Here is a 20,835-nt window from a genome sequence, read left to right as displayed (position 1 = left end):
ATTGTTCAATTCATAAAACACAGGGCAGAGAAAGTCAAAGAGCATTATATAAACATTCTGCGTATTTATAAGTAAAGGGTAATGTGCAGATGAAGTCTGAACGTGTGAAAGGTTTACAACAATACCATCACTGAAGGAATCTACTAAACAGCAGGGGCTCAGGAACTAGTTCAAACCTTCACCATTCACTGTTTCAATGAAGTAAATTAATAGGTGACAATATAACAAGCTAAAGATAAGAACCATTTTATATGAATGAACAAATTGATTTTTTTGTACAGGATCTTAATAGAATTACATTTTTTAGATGAGAAAAGTTGTTAGAAGAACATTGTCACAGCTGGAGATACAGGAAGCCAAGATAGAAACTTGTTTGAACAATTAATGGCTAAACTATTTAGCTGGAAGACTAAAGCAAACAGTAAGACTTCTCAAATGGGACATGCAGTGAATGTGGACATCCTTATGCTAAGGAGAAATATTTAACACTTGAAAAAGCTGAGGATACTCCAGAACTGTACAAAATTAGAATGTGCCTTCTCTTGTGGATAGTGGATAATTACACTATCATCTGGGACTGTGTCCTGACAGATTTCAGGTTTAATCCTTAACTTGTACTGAGCCAACTGATTTGTTAAATTGACGGTGAGAGTGCTACAATTTACCTTAGCACTTCCAGGTTAAGGAAAGGGAAAAAATAAACCATGGTTTCCAATCCTACTCGCTATTCAGTGTTACAGGTGGAAAATGCGTGCCTGTATGCGAGCTGACGTTGAGTGAGGACAGGACTGGGCGAAGTTGTGATGCACTCATGTTGAACAGAATGCTGATTTTGTTTTGTTGCACATGTCACAGATATTATTTCAGTCGAATAAAGTAGACTGCTCCTAATCCATATAATTTCTACAGTGCAGGAGGAGGCTATTTGGCCCATCAAGTCTGCACCGACCCCCCCAAAGAGCACTCTACCTAGGTCCCTGCCCCTGCCTTATCCCTGAAACCCTACGCACGTCGTGCAATCCACCTAACCTGCATATCTTTGGACACTAAGGGGCAATTTAGCATGGCCAATCCACCTGACCTGCACATCTTTGGACAGTGGGAGGAAACCGCAGCAGCCAGAGGAAACCCATGCAGACACGAGGAAAGGGTGCAAACTTCACATAGAGTCACCGTAGGCCAGAATTGAACCCGGGTCCCTGGCGCTGTGAGGCAGTAGTGTGAACCATTGTGTGGCCTCTTGCATATGTGTAAGTGGGTGAGAGAGGACAGGGCAGAGTCTTAGTTGTGATGTTCCATGTTGGTAATACACACAGTCCAATTTCACACATGAAAGAACATTATGAATTACAGGAGACTGATTCATCTGCAGGCTAGATTTTCCACCTTTTAATGCATAAAATAATCTAACTCTTTTGCATATCAATTACAAAGTCATTGATATAATGATATTTGTGTTGCAAGTTATTTCGTGTTTTTTTCAATATAACAGATACAATGCTATAAACTTTTTATATCTAGCTGCATGAATGGGTTACTGAACTCTCTGCAAAATGTTTTAATTTGAGAAATATATGGCTGGCCACAGCATTAAAATATAAACAGCAACACTAAACAGCAAGCTCATTAAAGTGTCCTGGTAAATATTCTGTGCTTTAAAGATTCAGCAGCACATAGGGAATTGGCAAAAATAGTTATCCAAAGTTCAAGAAGTGTTCAATACCAGCTTTGCTGTCACTCCAACACCATCATTGATAAGCTATTCGAGTATACTAGTTGGGATATTTACACCACTATAATTTCCATTTGTTCAGACCTTTTGCCTCACATTTAGAAATACCATATATCACCAAGCATGCTGAACTATGCCAATTTTACAAGCAATAATGTTATTTTGCACCTAAAATTGACCACGTGGTGGGGAGAATAAATGAATGGTTGACATTTAATTGCTCTAAAAGTTACTAAATAATATTTAAGGTAGTTGGCAAAAGGTGAGAAGAAACGTTTTCAAGCAGCCGGTGGTTCAGATCTGGAATGCAGTGCCTGAGAGTGTGGTGCAGGCAGCTGGTACAATGGTAGCATTCAAAAAGGAATTGGATTGTCATCTGAATAAGAAGAATGTGCAGCAAGGGTTATGGGGAGCAGGTGAGAATTGGTATTAAGGGCTGGTTTAGCACAGGGCTAAATCGCTGGCTTTGAAAGCAGACCAAGGCAGGTCAGCAGCATGGTTCAAGTCCTGTACCAGCCTCCCTGAACAGGTGCTGGAATGTGGCGACTAGGGGCTTTTCACAGTAACTTCATTTGAAGCCTACTTGTGACAAGAAGCATTTTTCATTCATTTTCATTTTTTCATATTAGGTGAATTCTCCAATTGGAGAGCCAGAGCGGGTACGACGGACCGAATGGCCCCCTTCTGTCCTATAACAATTCTGTGAATAGAATTTTTTTTTTACCACACGAACTTTTGTTTTAATACTGATCTTTGATTTAACAATCTGACGCAATATTCCGCCTACTGGCCCTATGTGATATATGACTGTGAAAATGGAACTGCAGATCCCTCCAGAGGCTGATGTAATGGCGTGCGTGCGGTTTGAATCATGTCTCCACACACCTCATTTTGCCTTATATGGCCAATGAATGGCCTCTCACGGTCTCCCAGTCCAAGTCAATGAAACCAGATGTTGGAAGTTAGTGATAAGGTGGAGGAGCGCCAATTAAAATAGCAGGACTTTACTGGTGCATACAGCGAAATGACTTGATGAATGAGTGGGGAAGTTCTATTTTTGTCTGAAAACAAAAGTAAGAAAGCTCGCCACACACACAAATCTTTCACTTTATTCTGGTTTAAAAATTGGCTTTCGGATGCATTCGCGATATTAGAAAGACAGAATTATTCATACTAGATTAGTTGAAGATAATTCATTAAACAGCTGGGATATTTAGATGCAACAATCACATCTTCGCGATGGAAAATGTTAATTTAATTGCCAATAAATGTTACAACGTGCTGGTATTTAGGTTATGTCCATTGTTGCGACTTCCCACGGTGCAACCTGCACAGTAGGCGCCCATTCATTGAGTGCTACAGGTTAGAAGGTTTTTTATTCCCCATACAACAGGAGTTGGGTTCCCTTCCCTGGTATTTTGCAGGTTTCGATGTGAAGCAGTCGTTTGAAGGATACAATAGCAGCTCAGAGCTGCTTTGTTCTGCAGCTTTCGATACTGGACAGCTCTGCAAGCCCGGCCTCGTTGCAAGTATCCCAACATGATGTCATCCCAAAGCTGGATATTGTTCCACAAATCCCCTTTCTTCCCCAATCACAGGGACAACTGCTGCTGCTACTGCCTTTCATTCGCTGGGTTATGAAATGGGCATTTTCCAAATTGTTTGAAGCAGAGCATACAAAAAAGGACGGCGTACCCCCAATTCATCCTATAAGCCGCTTGTGTATATATCCTGGCACATCCTCAATCCCCCTCCTCCCCCTGTCTGGGGGTGTCTGAGCCTGGCCCTCCTCACCCCCAGACAGACCGAGAGGGAGATTAAGGGGGGCCAGGCTTGAGACACCTCCTGACAGACCGAGGGGGGAATGGTCTCAAGCCTACCCCCCCCCCCCCCAATCTCCCTCTGTCTGGGAGTGTCTGAGCTGGCCCATCCTCAATCCTCCTCCTCCCTCTCTGTCTGGGGGTGTCTGAGCCTGGCCCATCCTCAATCCCCTTCCTCCCCCTGTCTGGGGGTGTCTGAGCCTGGCCCATCCTCAATCCCCTTCCTCCCCCTGTCTGGGGGCGTCTGAGCCTGGCCCATCCTCAATCCCCTTCCTCCCCCGATCTGGGGGTGTCTGAGCCTGGCCCATCCTCAATCCCCTTCCTCCCCCTGTCTGGGGGCGTCTGAGCCTGGCCCATTCTCAATCCCCCTCCTCTGTGTGTGTGCCAGATCCATCCTCAATCCCCCCCTCCTCTTTTCTTTCTCTCTGTCTGTCTGCCTGACTTCTTCTCAATCCCCTCGCTCCGCATAGTCCAGCGGCGGTGCACCAGGGAATGAGCCAATCTGAATTTCGACAGCGTCTTAAATCTCCCTGGAGATCGGATGATTGACAGCTCGGGGGGACCAATGGGAATTGGAGGCCGCCTCTGCGCGGAAGACGGCCACCTCTCTCTCGCTCGCCTGCTGATGATTGTCAGGCGGATTAACCAATGGAAGACGGGGAGAGCTGGCGGGAGGCGAAGCTGTGATGAAGGAGTATCCAACCAGCGCGGGGAGGGGGCGGGGCTGGGCGGCGGAGAGGTTGAGGTGGCCGCTCCTCCCCCCTTGCTTCATTAGAGAGTTTGTGCGTTCACAGTGAAGGTGGTGGGGGGTGAGAAGGAAAAAAGGGGGCATTGTTTGGACGGTGCCGAAGGTCGGAATTTTTCCTCCGCTCTCGGGAAGCTGCTCCCGCTTGCAGAGAGAGACTTTGTTTCCAGCGAGAGGTAAGGGTGTTTTTTTTGGGGGGGGGCTCTTGCACACATTGTATCCGGGGCTGTCCCTTCCCAATGTCCCTTCAACCGAAACGTGTAACATTGTTCCCGTTATCTGAGGAATTCCTGGCTTGGCTCAACCCGCCTGGGTGAGGTCGTTGAACTGTTTTGTTACTCCGCCAACCCGCTTATTTCTAGCAGTTTAGATGTAACTGATTTTATTTTTTTCCTGGGGAGGGGGCGAAGGGGAAAACATAGCCCTTTATTTTGTCACATTGGCAAATTTCACTCTTTCGCAGGGCTGGTTTGAATACGCCGGCGTTTGTTTTCTACCTTTCCAAACTTCGACTCCTTTTTCAAAAATATTTTTCGCGACCTGTGTCGTTTTCTAAAAAGCTGCCAACTTGCACAGATTAAGTTTTTTGTGCAGTGGGGTGGGAATGCCTCTCCTCCGGCCACGGTGAATGCGGCGACTGCAGCAGCAAGCCTAACAAGTAAGCCGCGTTTTTGGGGGAGTGGGTCGCTATCCGTCTGGTAGCAGCCCTGTGTCCAATTAGTCGCAATGACAGCATGCGGATTTTTAAAATTATGGAACTGTGTGCTTTGGAATCCAAGAGCGTCAGCTCTGAAGGTGCGGTGGTCATCCTTCCCATTTTAAACTCTCTGCCCAACTGTGGTTGAATGCGAATGCAAGGCCACGTTTTGCATAAGTCATTGTCCAATATATGTTCATGACTTAACAGCTTGCCGTGTCCCTCTTCCCCCGTCCTCTGCCATATACAGGTATTATACCAGATATGGTCACCGGTGACTTTGTATACTTGATCATTTTGTGCTCTTAGTCAAAATACCTTGTTGATCACTGTCAATTTATAATGGGTGCGTGGTAGTAATCTGACTGACAAACTGATCTGTACTTGTACGAATGAAGTGATCATCTTAGCTATCATTCCCCCCCCCCCCCCCCCAGCTTATATATTTGTGAACAGGCTGTAAAGAATGTTGCACATCGTCACTCCAAGCAGAGCTTAGAATTTTTGCATATATGATGTATGTCTGCAAGTGTTGAGCACCACAGGAGTCCTTCATAAAGACCATTGTAATAGATCCTTCCATTTATAAAGATTCTGTTCACATTTTGCATATTTTGTTGGAGTGATTTTGGTGAGTGTGTTGAATGGATGTTCCCACGTGGTTTATGCTGTCTGGTTCGTGTACGTCCACAGTCTGGGGGGTCAGGGGAGGATAAAAATGAATAATTCAGTTTCCAATAAATTTTAAGGAGTTGTCTTAAAGGGGCCAAACCATGGTTTTACACTGTTTTCCTTTTTAAAAATATTAATCGATTAAACAAAAGACATAAATTAATTGTATTTTGCTAATTAAAAGTATTGCCTGCCACTTCAGATGCAGAGAGATTTGGAATTCTTTACTTTACAGCTTTCTTTACCCCGCTTCCCCTTTGCTCGCATTCTGTTGTTTTCTCTTCACTCTTAAGCCTGGAATTCCAAATCAAAATGTACAAAATCATCTGCTATCTCCATAGAGATTTAGAGGCATAAACTTCCCAGTGATCAAGGAATTGCATGACAAATGTGATTTATGACATTTACTGTAACAAATAAACTAAAATCAGCATTAACTAAACGTTGCCTGGGCAACTACAGTAATACATTAAACTATAGAAAAAGGTGTTTCCCATTAACCTCTTAACACAACCGAAACCTCTCTCATCACCTTTATTCATTATATTTTTCCTGAGAGTGTGGTGTATTATGTTTAAAGTTCCAAACCCCTTCCAGCTTTAACAGGATCATCTCTCCTGCCCCACCCAGGTCAATCTTCCAGTGACCTTTTTCACAAAGTCCCCTTCACTCAGTCTTTTGAACATAATCAAATGGTGTTTCAGTTGGAAGGCACCTTCTGGCCACTCTTAATCTTAACTCTCCAAGCCTCGTTTCTTCGAACTGAGAATCCATCCTCACCAACATTTAGTGTTTAACCCCAAAACAGTCCTTTTCTTCAGCTTGATATAGAAGCAGCTGTTGAGGATTGTATTCCCAAATCTCTCTGCCTAATGGTGTCTGGGCACAGCAGAAACAGTTTAAAATAATTTCAAGGGGTGCAGGCATCATTGGCTCGGGCAGCATTTATTACCCATCTTTAATTTCCCTTAAGACGCTTTGAGTCAGATGCGCACCTTACTTTCAATGAATTTTTTTGATTTTGAGCTTTTATCTCCATAACAACATGGGCTTGTCTCCTGCCAACTAGATTTCCTAGGAAGTCTCATCTTACCAAGCTATTCCATTTTCTTTTGAATTAGAGGAGACAGTTTATAACATAGCCACCTAAATATAAAGTCCAGCATTCTTAACACCTCTCAATTTTGTTTCATTGATCCTGGATGCGATGGGACTTAAGCTTTGTGGCCTTTTCTATCAAGTAAATGTTCTTGCATCTGTTCTATGAAACTGGCTTCACTATCCATCTTAGTTTTTAGAGTTTATATTGAGCTCCCAATTCATTTAAAAAGTCCTTTGCACATTCAATAAAATGATTTCCCTGGTGTTTTTTTTTCTTGTGTTAGTTGGGCAGCACAAGTATTTGTGATAATTGAAAGCTCTAGAAACTTGAACTGACTTTTTTTGCTGTATTTTCCAAGTCTGAAATTTCAAACAGCCACATAACCATACCCAAGTATACAACTTCAGGGTTGATGTTGAACTCTGCAACAACATCTGGGTTGCATTAATGGACATCATTCAAAAACAGAGGACACTCTTTTAAGTGCAATAGCAACAAAGCAAAAATGCTTTGAAATGCTGGAATTTTAGGGAGAAAATATTTAAAGCTAGCATGACCATTAGACCAAGTATAATGTTATATAGAAGTTAATCAATTAATAGACTGGAGATGCAAAGAGAACTGGAGGGAAACAGAACATATGAAACATAATGACAGATATTCTTTCAATACTGTAACAATAATTGGAGTGGAAACTAAGACCCTACAGTAATGCTTAGTTTTTTGTGTGCATACTTTAGGACATCAACAAATAAAACAAATTTTCTTGCTAATTTCACAAGAATGATCCCTGGAATGAAGAGCTTGTCATATGAGGAACGGTTGAGGACTCTGGGTCTATATTTGTTGGAGTTTAGAAGGATTATTATAATAATAATAATTTTATTCTCGTTGGAGTTTAGAAGGATGAGGGGGGATCTTATTGATACTTGTAGGATACTGCGAGGCCTGGATAGCGTGGATGGGGAGAGGATGTTTCCACTAGTAGGAAAAACTAGAACCAGAGGGCACAATCTCAGACTAAAGGGACGATCCTTTAATAAAACAGATGAGGAGGAATTTCTTCAGCCAGAGGGTGGTGAATCTGTGGAGGCCAAATCACTGAGTGTCTTTAAGACAGAGATAGATAGGTTCTTGATTAACAAGGGGATCAGGGGTTATGGGGAGAAGGCAGGAGAATGGGGATGAGAAAAATATCAGCCATGATTGGTGGAGCAGACGCAATGGACTGAGTGGCCTAATTCTGCTCCTATGTCTTATGGTCTTAATTTGATGATGAGGGAGATTTGTAAGTACTATAACAAGATGTCCTTAGTAAATGAGTGACACATGTAATATTGTTTGATCAGTGACTATTGAAGATAATCTGTAGACATATATTAGTAGCTTGGTTAAGGGAAGGAAAGAGTAGGAGTTGGATTGAAGCATTGGGTCATGTGAAGTTGCCATGTAGTTTTGGCTAGTAGCCTCCCTATTCCCATTGTTGATAATGGCCTCCATTTGCAACTTCACAAAAAGGTGAGAGTAGATGCCCTTGACATCAAAGCAGCATTCACTTTAATTTTGTTGCACTTTCTTGGTGTCATACTGAACTCATTGCAGGAAGGTCTGGAGTTCTGGTGAGCCATGTTGGTGGAGGAATGAGTCAAAAGGGGAAACTATCCAGCAACGTGTCTCATCACAAAGTCAGAGTGTGGCTGTTTTCTGGCCGTTGCAGTGCTCAATGTCATTCACTGTTAATTTGACATAAGGATTAGGAGCAAGAGTAGGCCATTTGGTCCCTTGAGCCTGTTCTGCCATTCAGTAAGATTGTGGCTGATCTTACCACTCTTATGTCCTTTAGCCAAGAATCTAGCTACCTCAGCTGTAAAAAGATTCAATGACCCTACCTCTACCACTCTCTTGGGGAACAGTGTTCCACAGACTCATGGCCCTCTGAGAAATGATTCTCCTAATCTCTGTCTTAAATGAGACACCATGTCCTCAAACCCTAGTCTCTTTCACAAGGAGAGAGTTCCTTTCAGCACCTCCTCTGTCAAGTCCCCTCAGGATCTTGTATGTTTCAATAAGAGTGCCCCTCATTATTCTAAACTGCAAAAGATACAGGCCCCACCTTTCCTTGTAAGATAGTCGCTTGTTTTTTCCATTAATTTAGAGCATCCAAAGGGACAATTTAGTGTGCTCAATCCACCTACCCTGCAAATGTTTGTGTTGTTGGGGTGAGACTCTCACTGGACGAATGCATGTGGAGTTTGCACAGTGTCCCGGGGCCGGAATCTACCTTCTACCTTGCTCGAGAGGATCTTATCCTGCTGTGGTTCGGAGGTGGCCAGCACATCGGGTATGTTCAAGCGGAAAATGAGGGAGGACACGAGCTGTGTTGAGGGAGTGAGAGCAAAGCGGATAGAGGAACTGGGTCTGGTTGGAGGAGGAGGTTTGGAGTGAGTCATTGAGGAGGGCGAACTCTACCTCATCCTTTGCAAGGCTGAGTCTCATCCAGCTGAAAGTAGTGTAAAAAGTCAAGCTGAAAGTAGCTGAAAGCACCCCTTATGAAGGCTAGAATGAGTCGTTTTTTTTTCTTGAAGCGGTGACTGATGGATACGATCGGTGTCTTATCATGGGCCTGGCGCTGTTCTAGTTGTGCTGAAAGCTGGCGGACTTCTGGAGGTACTTTTTTCAGACTGTCGGCAATACTAAACATTGGGTTGGAGCCTTGCTGATTGGTGGTAATGTTTTGGTTGTGTCGGAACTGCGGGCGGAGGCGTGTGGGAACAGGCAGCCGGGGAGGGGGGCATATGTGGGAACAAGGGGGCGGGTGGGGTAAGGGGAGGGAGGCTTGTGGGAACAAGGGTGGGGGATGGGAGTTGTGTGGGCACAAGGGTGGGGGGACTTGGTAACTAAGTTTAACTTTTGTAAGGCGGGGAGATGATTCTTCCTGTAGTTTTAATCAAAATATTTTATAAAAAATAGCCCCTTTTACCTCCGTGTTGAGTGAACCTTCTTGATTACATTTAATATAATTGTGTCCTTTTAGGTAAGCAGACCAAAACATAGTACTCTAAATGTGGTTTCATTAATGCCGTGAACAACTGTAGCAAAACACCTTAGCGTTAATATTCCATTCCCCTTGCAATGAGCAACATTCCATTGCCTTCCTAATTTCTCCTCCTCGATAAGATGTATCCCATGCCAGTTTGCAGCAATACCCCTGGTAACGTTTAGACTTTTGAGTAGTTGGTGAGCAGCACATCAATTGTACCACATGCCAGGTACACAAGAAAATCCAGTCATTTGTCCTTGATGTAAAATGCAGCACCATCAATCGGTCTTTAGCCACAAGCAGCTTGGTGACCACCATTGACTTCAAGTTTTACTTGATTAGCCAAAACAAACATCCTGTCTACAAGAGTTAGGACAGAAGCTGGATATTCTGCAATGAGCTGCTCACCTCCTGATTCCTCAAAACAACGTCTCCATCTACAGGCTTAAAATCAGTTGTATAACGTAATACATGCTTGAGGCATACTATCAAACATTCACCCAGATGCACCATAGAAAGCATCCTATCTGGCTGCGTCACAGCCTGGTATGGCAACTGTTCGGCCCATGACCATAAGAAACTACAGTCGTGAACGCCGCCCAGTCGATCATGCAAATCCATCTCCCATCCATTGACTCTTGACTACACCCCCCCGGTGCCTTAGGAAAGCGGGCAGCATAATCCAAGACTCCTCCCAGGCTTACTCACTCTTCCAACTTCTACCATCGAGCGGAAGTTACAAAAGGTTGAGAACATGCACTAACAGATTCAAAAACCGCTTCTTCCCCACTGTTACCAAACTCCTGAATGACCCTCTTATGGACTGAACTGATTGATTTCTTCACACATCTTCTCTACTGAGTAGTACTACACTGCTGTGTGCTTCACCCACTGCCTGTGTATTTGATGTTTCCCATATGTATTTTCTTTTCATGTGTGGAATGATCTGTCTGAACTGTATGCAGAGCAATACCTTTCACTGTACCTTGGTACATGTGACAATAAACAAATCCAAATTTAAACCAAGCCATATACTTGATTGGCCTCCCAGACACTCTGCCCAGTATATCATTGGAATGGAGAGATTGCAAAACTCTGAGATACAGAGGGATCTGGGTGTCCTGGTATATAAATCACAGGTACAACAAGTGCTTAGGGAGGCAAATGACATGTTGCTCGTTAAAACGTACCCAGCGAAGGCTGAGTAATGTAGATTCTTGGTTTGCAAGGGAATCTAAGGGTAGAGGGTGTGGACAGGAAAGTAGAGTTGAGGCCACCTTCAGATCAGCCATGATCTTCTCAAATGGCAGAACAGGCTCAAGGGGCCAAACTCCTTGGAGTTCATAGATGACACCAATCTGAAAAGAGTCTGCAAAGAGAACATCTGGGGATCTGCTAAAGATGAATATGGGCTAGTGCAAGATTAAAAATAGGAAGACCTTTATCTTCTATGTATAACTGATGTTGTTAAAATGGACATTGAACGAGACCCAGGAGGAGTGTTGAATGATTCATTGCACAATATCCCAACAAAATGGACATTGAAAGAGACCCAGGAGGAGTGTTGAATGATTCATTGCACAATATCCCAACAGTGTGATATGTTTTTTAAAAGCTGCAGTGTATTGCCATAAGTTATTAAATTAAAATTCTTGGAAGTTTGGCTGAAGCTCCAGACACGTTGTACCTTTAGTGGTGTAGTGTTCACATCACTGGCTGTTCCTCTGGAGCGCGGTGGTGTAGGAAGCCAGTTGAGCTCTTGGGGTAATGAAAAGGCAGTTCATTGAAAGGAATGGACACTTTAATTTTCTGTAAATAGCTGGAAACATGAAATTCATGTAATGGACTTGTGACATCAATTTAGCAAACATTGTACGCACTTGTATACTGAAGGCTTGTGCATGTAAAAATGGCTTGTGTTAGCTATGCTTTGGTAGTAAATTGTGCTTGATCGTCCCAAGTAAAGACCACTGCAGATGTTATACAGAAATGTTTAACTCTATTTGTAGTCGAGACCTCATTGAGACCCTGAGATATAAAAAAATCTTGAATTCAAATGGCTTATTGCCATTGTCTAGTCATTGACCTTTGTTAAGATTTTGGTTATTAACATGTAACTAGTGCAGACCTAAAAGTAATAACAAACAACACTTCTGAACTGAAGTACCTGCTTTAGTTTAATGAAATGGCATGGATGTGTTAGCGAGAGAGCTATATGAACATCAGGATTTCACTTCTGCCGAAGTTCTGCCTCTGTTCTACTTTGTTGTATTTCATAGCTGCTGAAAGCTTATAATACATTAAACTCTATTAATATTTTGTTTGCACATTACAGGAAACCTTGTGCTTAAAAACTAATTCTGTTGGGTCGTCAGATTCTCAGACAATACTGACTCCAAAGTACAGCTTTGTCAACTGACATTTTCTCTGGTTTCCTCTGAATATTTGCTTAATTAATGACTTCTAACTGCTTTTGAAATGTCCAAAGTAAACATTGAAATTCCTAGGAGATGTTTTCAAAAAGCGATAACGTGGCATTCCTATTGTATTAATTCATTATGGCCACTTGGGGATTTGTAGATTTTCACAAGATGTGCAGAATACGGAGTCTTGCCAAGTTTCATATGGAGAGTGACTCGGAAAGAAGATTCTCAAACTTTAAAAGGTGATTGCCTACGAAGTACCAGTGCATTCATTTGTAACTTGATACGCATTTTGGAGCATTTAGTTCTCATTTTGATTTCCATGTCCATGTTTTTAATGGAAATTGTCTATTTAAATTTGTCATGCTGTAAATGCCCTTCTGCCAATGATGCTATAATAGCACCTCCTCTGAGATGGGAGGGTGGATTTACAGCCTGACAAATTTTGTATTGACACTTTCCGCTTGCGTCGGCATGGGAATTTGTAATTCAATAGTTTACAGGGAGTACTTCGATTTTTAATAGATTATCTGCAGCATCCCTTGTTTGGTGATAATTGGTTAAGGAAGGACCAAATGAAAATGAAAAAAATGAAATGAAAATCGCTTATTGTCACAAGTAGGCTTCAAATTAAGTTACTGTGAAAAGCCCCTAGTCGTCACATTCCGGCACCTGTTCAGGGAGGCTGGTACGGGAATTGAACCGTGCTGCTGGCCTGCCTGGGTCTGCTTCCAAAGCCAGCAATTTAGCCCTATGCTAAACCAGCCCCAATGAAAGTTGGGGATAGGCTGATGCAGATTTGGGGGTGGGGTGGCAGGGCAGGAAGGTGCGGACAGGTATGGAAGGTAACTGCATAACTCGACATTGGATGTCTTGTAAGTGACTCGGCAGCTGAATTGGGGGTGCTCCATTGATGCATCCGAATTTGAAAAAAATCAAGGTCATACTCTGCCTCAGTCACGAGATTACTTCAGGGTGTCATGAGTAGGAGGATATTGTGGGGTGTGCATATTTTCGAAGTGCACCTAGCAAGCAGATAATGATTTTTACAAATTGAGTAAATTCTAAATTTGAGCAGGGTGCATTATACTGTTTGTGGGAGCATTGAATAGGAGTCACCTATTATATACAATGCCGCACCACACCTTGCTAATGTACAGTGCCCTCGTCACCTGGTTGAAGGCAGCCCGCCTCCTTGCCAACTCCACCGTAAAGTCCTGGTATACACTTATTCCAGCTCACTGCACCACCCGTTTCTGCTTGGCCCAGCTCAGGACCTTCTCCTTCACACTGTACCTACGGAAGCACAGTCACTGCCCTTGGCGGCTCACTCGCCTTTGGTACAGGCCTCCACGACCGATGAGCCCGATCCAGTTCATATCGGGAGGGATCCTCCCCCTCCCCCAATAGCAGCGAAATACTCAGTCGGCTTCGGTCCTTCAACTCCTTCGGGCAGCCCCACAATCCTCATTCTGTCGCATGGATCTGTTTTCCAAGTCTTCCATTTTTCCTCGCAGATCCTTGTTTGTGTCCATCACCTTCTGCATTTCTTTCCCCATCGAGGCAAGTTGATCACCGTGCTGCAATAATGTCTCCCCCACTTCCTTCAGCGCCTCCCTTTGCTCTCGCACCTCCGCCACTGCGCTCGCCACCTCCGTCCTCACCGGGGAAACCGCCACCTCCGTCAGCACACTCAACCTCACTCATCTCCTTCCTCACCATCTCCATGTATTTCGCAATATCCCTCTGTTAATGAATGCCAGCACACCATAGGCCTTCTTCACAGCTCTATCCACTTGAGCGGCAACTTTCAAAGATGTATGAACATAGACCCCAAGATCTCTCTGCTCCTCCACATTGCCAAGAACTCTACCGTTAACCCTGTATTCCGCATTCATATTTGTCCTTCCAAAATGGATAACCTCACACTTTTCAGGGTTAAACTCCATCTGCCACTTCTCAGCCCAGCTCTGCATCCTATCTATGTCTCTTTGCAGCCGACAACAGCCCTCCTCACTATCCACAACTCCACCAATCTTCGTATCGTCTGCAAATTAACTGACCCACATTTCAACTCCCTCATCCAAGTCATTAATGAAAACCACAAACCGCAGAGGACCCGGAACTGATTCCTGGTAACTGGGATCCAGGCTGAATATTTGCCATCCACCATCACACTCTGACTTCTATCGGTTAGCCAGTTCGTTATCCAACTGGCCAAATTTCCCACTATCCCATGCCTCCTTACTTTCTGCAGAAGCCTACCATGGGGAACCTTATCAAATGCTTACTAAAATCCATGTACACTACATCCACTGCTTTACCTTCATCCACATGCTTGGTCACCTCCTCAAAGAATTCAATAAGATTTGTAAGGCAAGACCTACCCCTCACAAATCCGTGCTGACTATCCCTAATCAAGCAGTGTCTTTCCAGATGCTCAGAAATCCTATCCTTCAGTACCCTTTCCATTACTTTGCCTACCACCGAAGTAAGACTAACTGGCCTGTAATTCCCAGGGTTATCCCTAGTCCCTTTTTTGAACAGGGGCGCGACATTCACCACTCTCCAATCCCCTGGTACCACCCCTGTTGACAGTGAGGACGCAAAGATAATTGCCAACGGCTCTGCAATTTCATCTCTTGCTTCCCATAGAATCCTTGGATATATCCTGTCAGGCCCGGGGGACTTGTCTATCCTCAAGTTTTTCAAAATGCCTAACACATCTTTCTTCCTAACAAGTATTTCCTCGAGCTTACCAGTCTGTTTCACACTGTCCTCTCCAACAATATGGCCCCTCTCATTTGTAAATACAGAAGAAAAGTACTCGTTCAAGACCTCTCTTATCTCTTCAGACTCAATACACAATCTCCCGCTACTGTCCTTGATCGGACCTACCTTCGCTCTAGTCATTCTCATATTTCTCACATGTGTAAAAGGCCTTGGGGTTTTCCTTGATCCTACCCGCCAAAGATTGTTCATGCCCTCTCTTATCTCCTAATCCCTTTCTTCAGTTCCCTCCTGGCTATCTTGTATTCTTCCAACGCCCTGTCTGAACCTTGTTTCCTCAGCCTTACATAAGTCTCCTTTTTCCTCTTAACAAGACATTCAACCTCTCTTGTCAACCATGGTTCCCTCACTCGACCATCTCTTCCCTGCCTGACAGGGACATACATATCAAGGACACGTAGTACCTGTTCCTTGAACAAGTTCCACATTTCACTTGTGTCCTTCCCTGACAGCCTATGTTCCCAACTTATGCACTTCAGTTCTTGTCTGACGACATCGTATTTACCCTTCCCCCAATTGTAAACCTTGCCCTGTTACACGCACCTATCCCTCTCCATTACTAAAGTGAAAGTCACAGAATTCTCAGCATTTATTTTGCTGCACTAATAAGATGCAACTAATTTTGACATGGATCACACTTAAATAATCAAAATACAGTATAATTACACAGTACTTTAGTTTTTCAGCCCTTGAGCGCAGAGGAGGGAAAGATGAATGTCACAACTCCAGAATCTTTTTGGACATTATTATGGTTTACTATCAATTGGTTTACATGTTAGCAGGATAATTAATTGGTTTATACATTGATGCTCAAATGAAGTAATACATTCTGTGCCTTGTCTGTATCAACCTTTTTGGTTGGTCATCAAAACTTGTGATTAAAATATTATCTTGAGATTGGATAAAATTGCCAATTCCCTTTATCTTGAATGCTTCCTCTAGAAAGGTAGGTTTTTGGAACTAGGAATAAATCAGAGAATGTTTTGCTTAATAACTTGATGATTAGTGGGAGAGCAGCTTTGTGGAATTTTGTTCTGATGTCATCCTAATAGTTTTAAACTCTCTAACATCTGTTGGATTCATTGCTGTGCATGTCAGTAGACACACTCTGAAATGAGCAGAGTCATTATGTATTTTGCTATTGAGAAAACATTAGTTGTTAAAAGATGGTACGTTTTTTGACAATAAATCACTTTAAGGTGAATTGAAGCTTTAACTAGCAGTTGGTTGAAACACTTCATGAAGTGTTATGGTTTTCAAATAGATTAATGAAGGACAGGCCTGTGGGAGTTTAGACAAAATGTTAATATGCATTTATCACTTGAATAAAGAAAGCAGAGTGATCCTGGGAGATTGTGGGCATGTGTTGCTAACTTTGCCTTAGTTTAATTGCTCTGTTTTATCACCTTTGCTCTTGAGTCGCCAGGTATCTTTATGATACCGCTGCGTGGCTCAAGTCCGAGTAATGATCAATAATCCAATACACCGCTCAGTAAAATTTAAATCAAAGCACATTTATTATACACAGTAATCACTACTCGTGTACAAATTCTACGTCAAAGCTACTTCTACAGCTAACAGGCCAATACTTAACTTGGAACTGGCCCACCAAGTCAGGGAAACAAATGGCCTTTCGTTTGGGTTCTGAGCCTGCGGGATTCGAAGTCGGTACAGATTGGTAGCTAGGAGCGCCTATCTCATAGCGAGCGTTGAAGTAAGACTTACTGGATATCGGCGGCGGCTGAACCGGTCACTGTCGAGGGTTGGTTCGCGTTGCTGAGTGACCCAGTCAAGAAGAACGACTGGAACTTGGGCTTGATTCTTATAGTCCCCAGGGGCTTCCCGCCTTTCGGGGCGGACCCTGTACCTGGTTTCAAGTGATTGGACTTTGTCCCAATCACTTGGTTCGATTTTCTCCAATGCTGGAGCGGTTCCCTGATAGATGGGCGGTCCTGAGGTGGTCGTTCACCTCCTTTTGTGTAGGCTTCTGCTGGCGTCGAAGAGTCTGGCTTTGCTTTGTGTGTCTAAATGTTGCTCATTGTTCCCGGGGATTGCTCATTAATATGCAGATGGCTGGTGTTTTGTTATGCTGATGGTTGCTGGTATCGATCTTGTCTGGCCTTTCCAGAGGTAAATACACACACACAACCTGCAGCTGCTCGTTTGTGTCCTGTTGGCTGACTTTCCTATCAGCCTCTGCCTTTCGCCATTTTAAATCGGGAGTTAGCCATTTTACCTGGCTACACATGCGAGCGACCCAACTCTGGAATTGTTGACACGCAGGGAAAAGCAGTAAATGTAGTTTGACCTGTATGGACAGTGCGGTGCACCAGCTGAGGTGTTTAAAAGGGGGGGGCGTGTATGTATATGGGGTATAGGGAAAAGGCCAGCCATCTTTGGCTCATCAACTAAGGCGACAGGAGGCTGTTCAGTGGTTCTCACCCCAGTGGCTGAGCAGAACCTGAGATAATTGTGTCGCTGGATGCAGAAAAAGTATTGGTAGGGACTGGAGGTACCTCTTTGTGGTCTTGGAGAGGTTTGGCTGGGCCCTGTGTTTGTCATAGGTGCAGTTATTGTACAAGGCTCCTTCTGCCAGCGTGCATACCAACATCATGAGTTTGGGTCATTTCGGCTGTACAGGCTACCCCTACCTCATCCCCTTATGTTCCCCTCTTGTTTGTGCTGGCGTTTGCGTCATTGGCCCTGAGGGCCTCCTAATAAGTGAAGAGGAATTGTTAGTGAGGGCACACTGTGTCCTTGACCATCTGCTATGTGTGAGTTATGGGCCCGTTATGGGAGACACAATGGGTATATTGAAGAGCCTTGACTTGTTCTTCACGGGATATAAGTTAAATTTAGGGATGAGTATTATTTTGGCCAACACTTCTGGGAGGGGAGCCAGTTTGGGTGGGGGTTGCTGCCTTTCCACCTGGCGGGCACTAGCTCTTGGTGTTTGAGGGTTCAGATGGCTCAGGATTGAGCGTGGCTCTGTAAATTGAATTACACCAACCTAGCGAGTAGGGGCAAGGTGGACCTGCAAACGCGGGACAGCCTTCCATTGTCCTTGGCGGGCCGGGTTCAATCCAGCAAGATGAACATCTTGTTTTTATTTCCGTGTCTTCCTGTATTCCTTGCCAAGTCATTTTGCCGGGGATTGAGCGGCTTGTATCTGGTTTCATATGGGCAGGGAAATCCCTGAGGATTCTGAGGGGTGGGTCCTAGAAAGGGCTAGACAATTGTGGAGGGGAGGCTTAGGCTGCCAAATTTCGCGTTTTACTACTGGGCTACCAATGTGGAGAAGGTGTTGTGGTGGTGTGGAGACCCAGGGCCTACCTTGGTGTGGATGGAGCCTGGGTCGTGCAGTTTGGGGGGCGCTTATGATGGGGTCTCTGCTCTGGCAAAGTACTCTTTAAATGCAGTGGTTGTCTCCACTTTAATAACACTGAGACAATTCTGGCAGCATTTCAAGCTGGGGGTCAGCGTCAAGGTGCATTTGTTCGAACTGGCAAAGTTGGGCGGCACGTTTGTGGGGTGGAAAGGGCTGGAGAGTGAATGAGTGAATTATTCCTGGAAGGGCGGTTTGTCAGCCTGGAGGAGTTGAAAGAGAAAGTTGGTCTCTTGAGCTCGGACACATTTAGCTACCTCGGGTATGATATTTTGTTTGGATGTTCCCGACTTATCTGGTGGCACAGACATCAACCTTTACTGGAGATTCTTTCCTGCTCTGTCGGAAGTAGATACTGTCTCCATCATATATGGGTGGATTTTGGGGGAGGATCTGGTCTCTGCGCAAGGGGTGAAGGCCAAATGGGAGGAGGAGCTGGGACCCATACTGTGAGGTGTGGAGTGAGTCCATCCTCTGGGTGAACGCCACGTCATTCTGTACGAGGCTGAGCCTGATCCAACTCGAGGTAGTGTTTAGGTCACACCTCCCCAAGACCAGAATGAGTCTTTTCTTTGGGAGGGTTGAAGATGGTGCAAGTGCTGCACGACGTGCGAACCACACACACATGTTCTGGTCCTGTCCCAAGCTTGTGGATTTCTGGATTTTTAAAAATTAAGGCCATAGTGGCTATATTTGGGGTATCAGACCGGCTGTGGGGGCAGATTTCCTGGCATTCTCCTCGCTCGTCGTTGTTGGGAGGCGAATCCTCCTGAGTTGGAGACTAGTGATGCCACCTAATGCATCAGCGTATCTAGGTGACTTAATGGAGTTTTTGCATCTCGGAAGTCAAATCTACAGTGAAGGGGTCAATTGAAGGGTTCTACCGTAGATGGCAACCATTCATACTGTATTTTAAGGAATTGGTTGCTGTTGGGGTGGGGGTTGTAAGGGGGGGGACTGGTTTACTCGGTTATTATTATTTGGTTTACTGTTTGTAATTTTTGTGCTTTTTGTATTTTTTGGTATAAAAATCCTAAGTTTAATAAATATTGAAAGCAGTGTGGAGCATTGAGGCAGCATCAGTGACTAACCCAGTTTTTCAACAACAAAAATTCTTGACAAAGGGGTTAAAGAATCTATTCTTAGTGATTTACAAAACGATGTAGGTTGGGGAACATGAGCTAAGAATTTTCTGATGGTGCATTTACAGACTCATTTCAGAAGCATTTGCTGCATTAGGATGCTAAATGTGGAAGTGTGAATGCACTAACATCAATGCAAATGTGGGTTTGAGCAGTGCTCTGCCTTTTTGCTGGTATAATAAAAACTGTTAATGGATTTAAAAGGGGGAGACTGGTTATTCTTTCTTGCATTATGCATTTGGGAAATAGGAAAATCAAGGCTTGAATAACTTTCTAAATCTAACCTACAATGTACCCTTGAATAAAAATCAGATACAAGTGTGTAATCGCCTCAACATATAAAAAGGATTAAAGTGGCATAACTGTATTTTGCATATGGTTCTTCAATTGCCTTGAGAAAAAACAATGTCGAAAATATTTATTAATTATTGGCAATCCTGCTGTACACCATTTTGGAGCACCGGGTGAAAAGCTCATAGGTTCCTAATAGTCTGTTTTGATTATTAGCCTATATGTTTAATCTTTAATACAAGTTCGATATTGTTAACCATGCAGTATAATTGAGGATCTTGGATATAAAGGTTCTCTTGGCCAAGTGGGGAAATTCACATGGGATGCTGCAGGTGAAGCGTACCCTGGGGTAAAACAGAAATCGATTCAATAAATTCCAGTTCTGAAGAAGAGTTCTATTGGACTCAAAATGTTAACTGTTTCTCCCTCCCCAGATGCTGCTGGACCTGTGAGTTTTTCCAGCACTGTTTTTATTTCGGGTCTCCGCCTTGAAATAAATTGCGGCTGGAATTCCTCGACAGCGAGACCAGTTTTGTGAGCATTTATTATAGCTCCAGGTTTACTGGTTTTGGCCTAATGCACCATTTCACCTTGATATGCATTTTTTGTAATGGATATTAATCCGGTTATTGATGTGAAGCCATCATGAAATCTAGAGTTGCATGCTTCAAATGAGATTTCAGATTTACGTTAGTCTATTACGAGGAGGAAAACCATACAGTTGCCATTGAAACAGTGTGATGGGAAAGTAGAGAGTGGCTTGAGGTTGAAGAATCTTGCATGACTCCGGTGGAACAAGAAAACCGTCCTGTGACATGGTATTAGTCACCTGAAAGTATTTGCCATTAACCTAATCTGTTGGCAGCTCCCGTCCTGAATATGATGACTCCTAGTGGAGTAGGGTTTATAACTCTAATTTTAAGTTGTTGAGGGATGCATTCTTTGGATTTAAATTAAAAACAACCTGTGACATGTCATGATGAATTTGAGAATTCC

At 43.7% G+C, this 20,835-nt stretch overlaps 1 protein-coding gene across 7 annotated transcripts in view; it reads left to right on the top strand.

The window, feature by feature from the left end:
• Nucleotides 1-4,324: 4,324 nt before the first annotated feature.
• The window catches only part of LOC140395442 (myosin-10), a 194,539-nt gene continuing 178,028 nt past the window's right edge, over nucleotides 4,325-20,835 (top strand). For 6 of the 7 annotated variants that reach the window (XM_072483201.1, XM_072483200.1, XM_072483199.1 and 3 more), the window contains exon 1: nucleotides 4,325-4,473. The gene's annotated coding sequence lies outside the window, so the exon portion shown is untranslated. Of the gene's footprint in view, nucleotides 4,474-12,452; nucleotides 12,474-20,835 lie in introns of those variants that run through there. The other variant, XM_072483196.1, reaches the window with a different exon arrangement.

This window comes from Scyliorhinus torazame, chromosome 18 (assembly GCF_047496885.1).
Source record: "Scyliorhinus torazame isolate Kashiwa2021f chromosome 18, sScyTor2.1, whole genome shotgun sequence".
Lineage (NCBI taxonomy): Eukaryota > Metazoa > Chordata > Chondrichthyes > Carcharhiniformes > Scyliorhinidae > Scyliorhinus > Scyliorhinus torazame.
The sequence above is the reverse complement of the archived record's forward strand: the minus strand, read 5'-3'. Positions and strand labels throughout refer to the sequence as shown.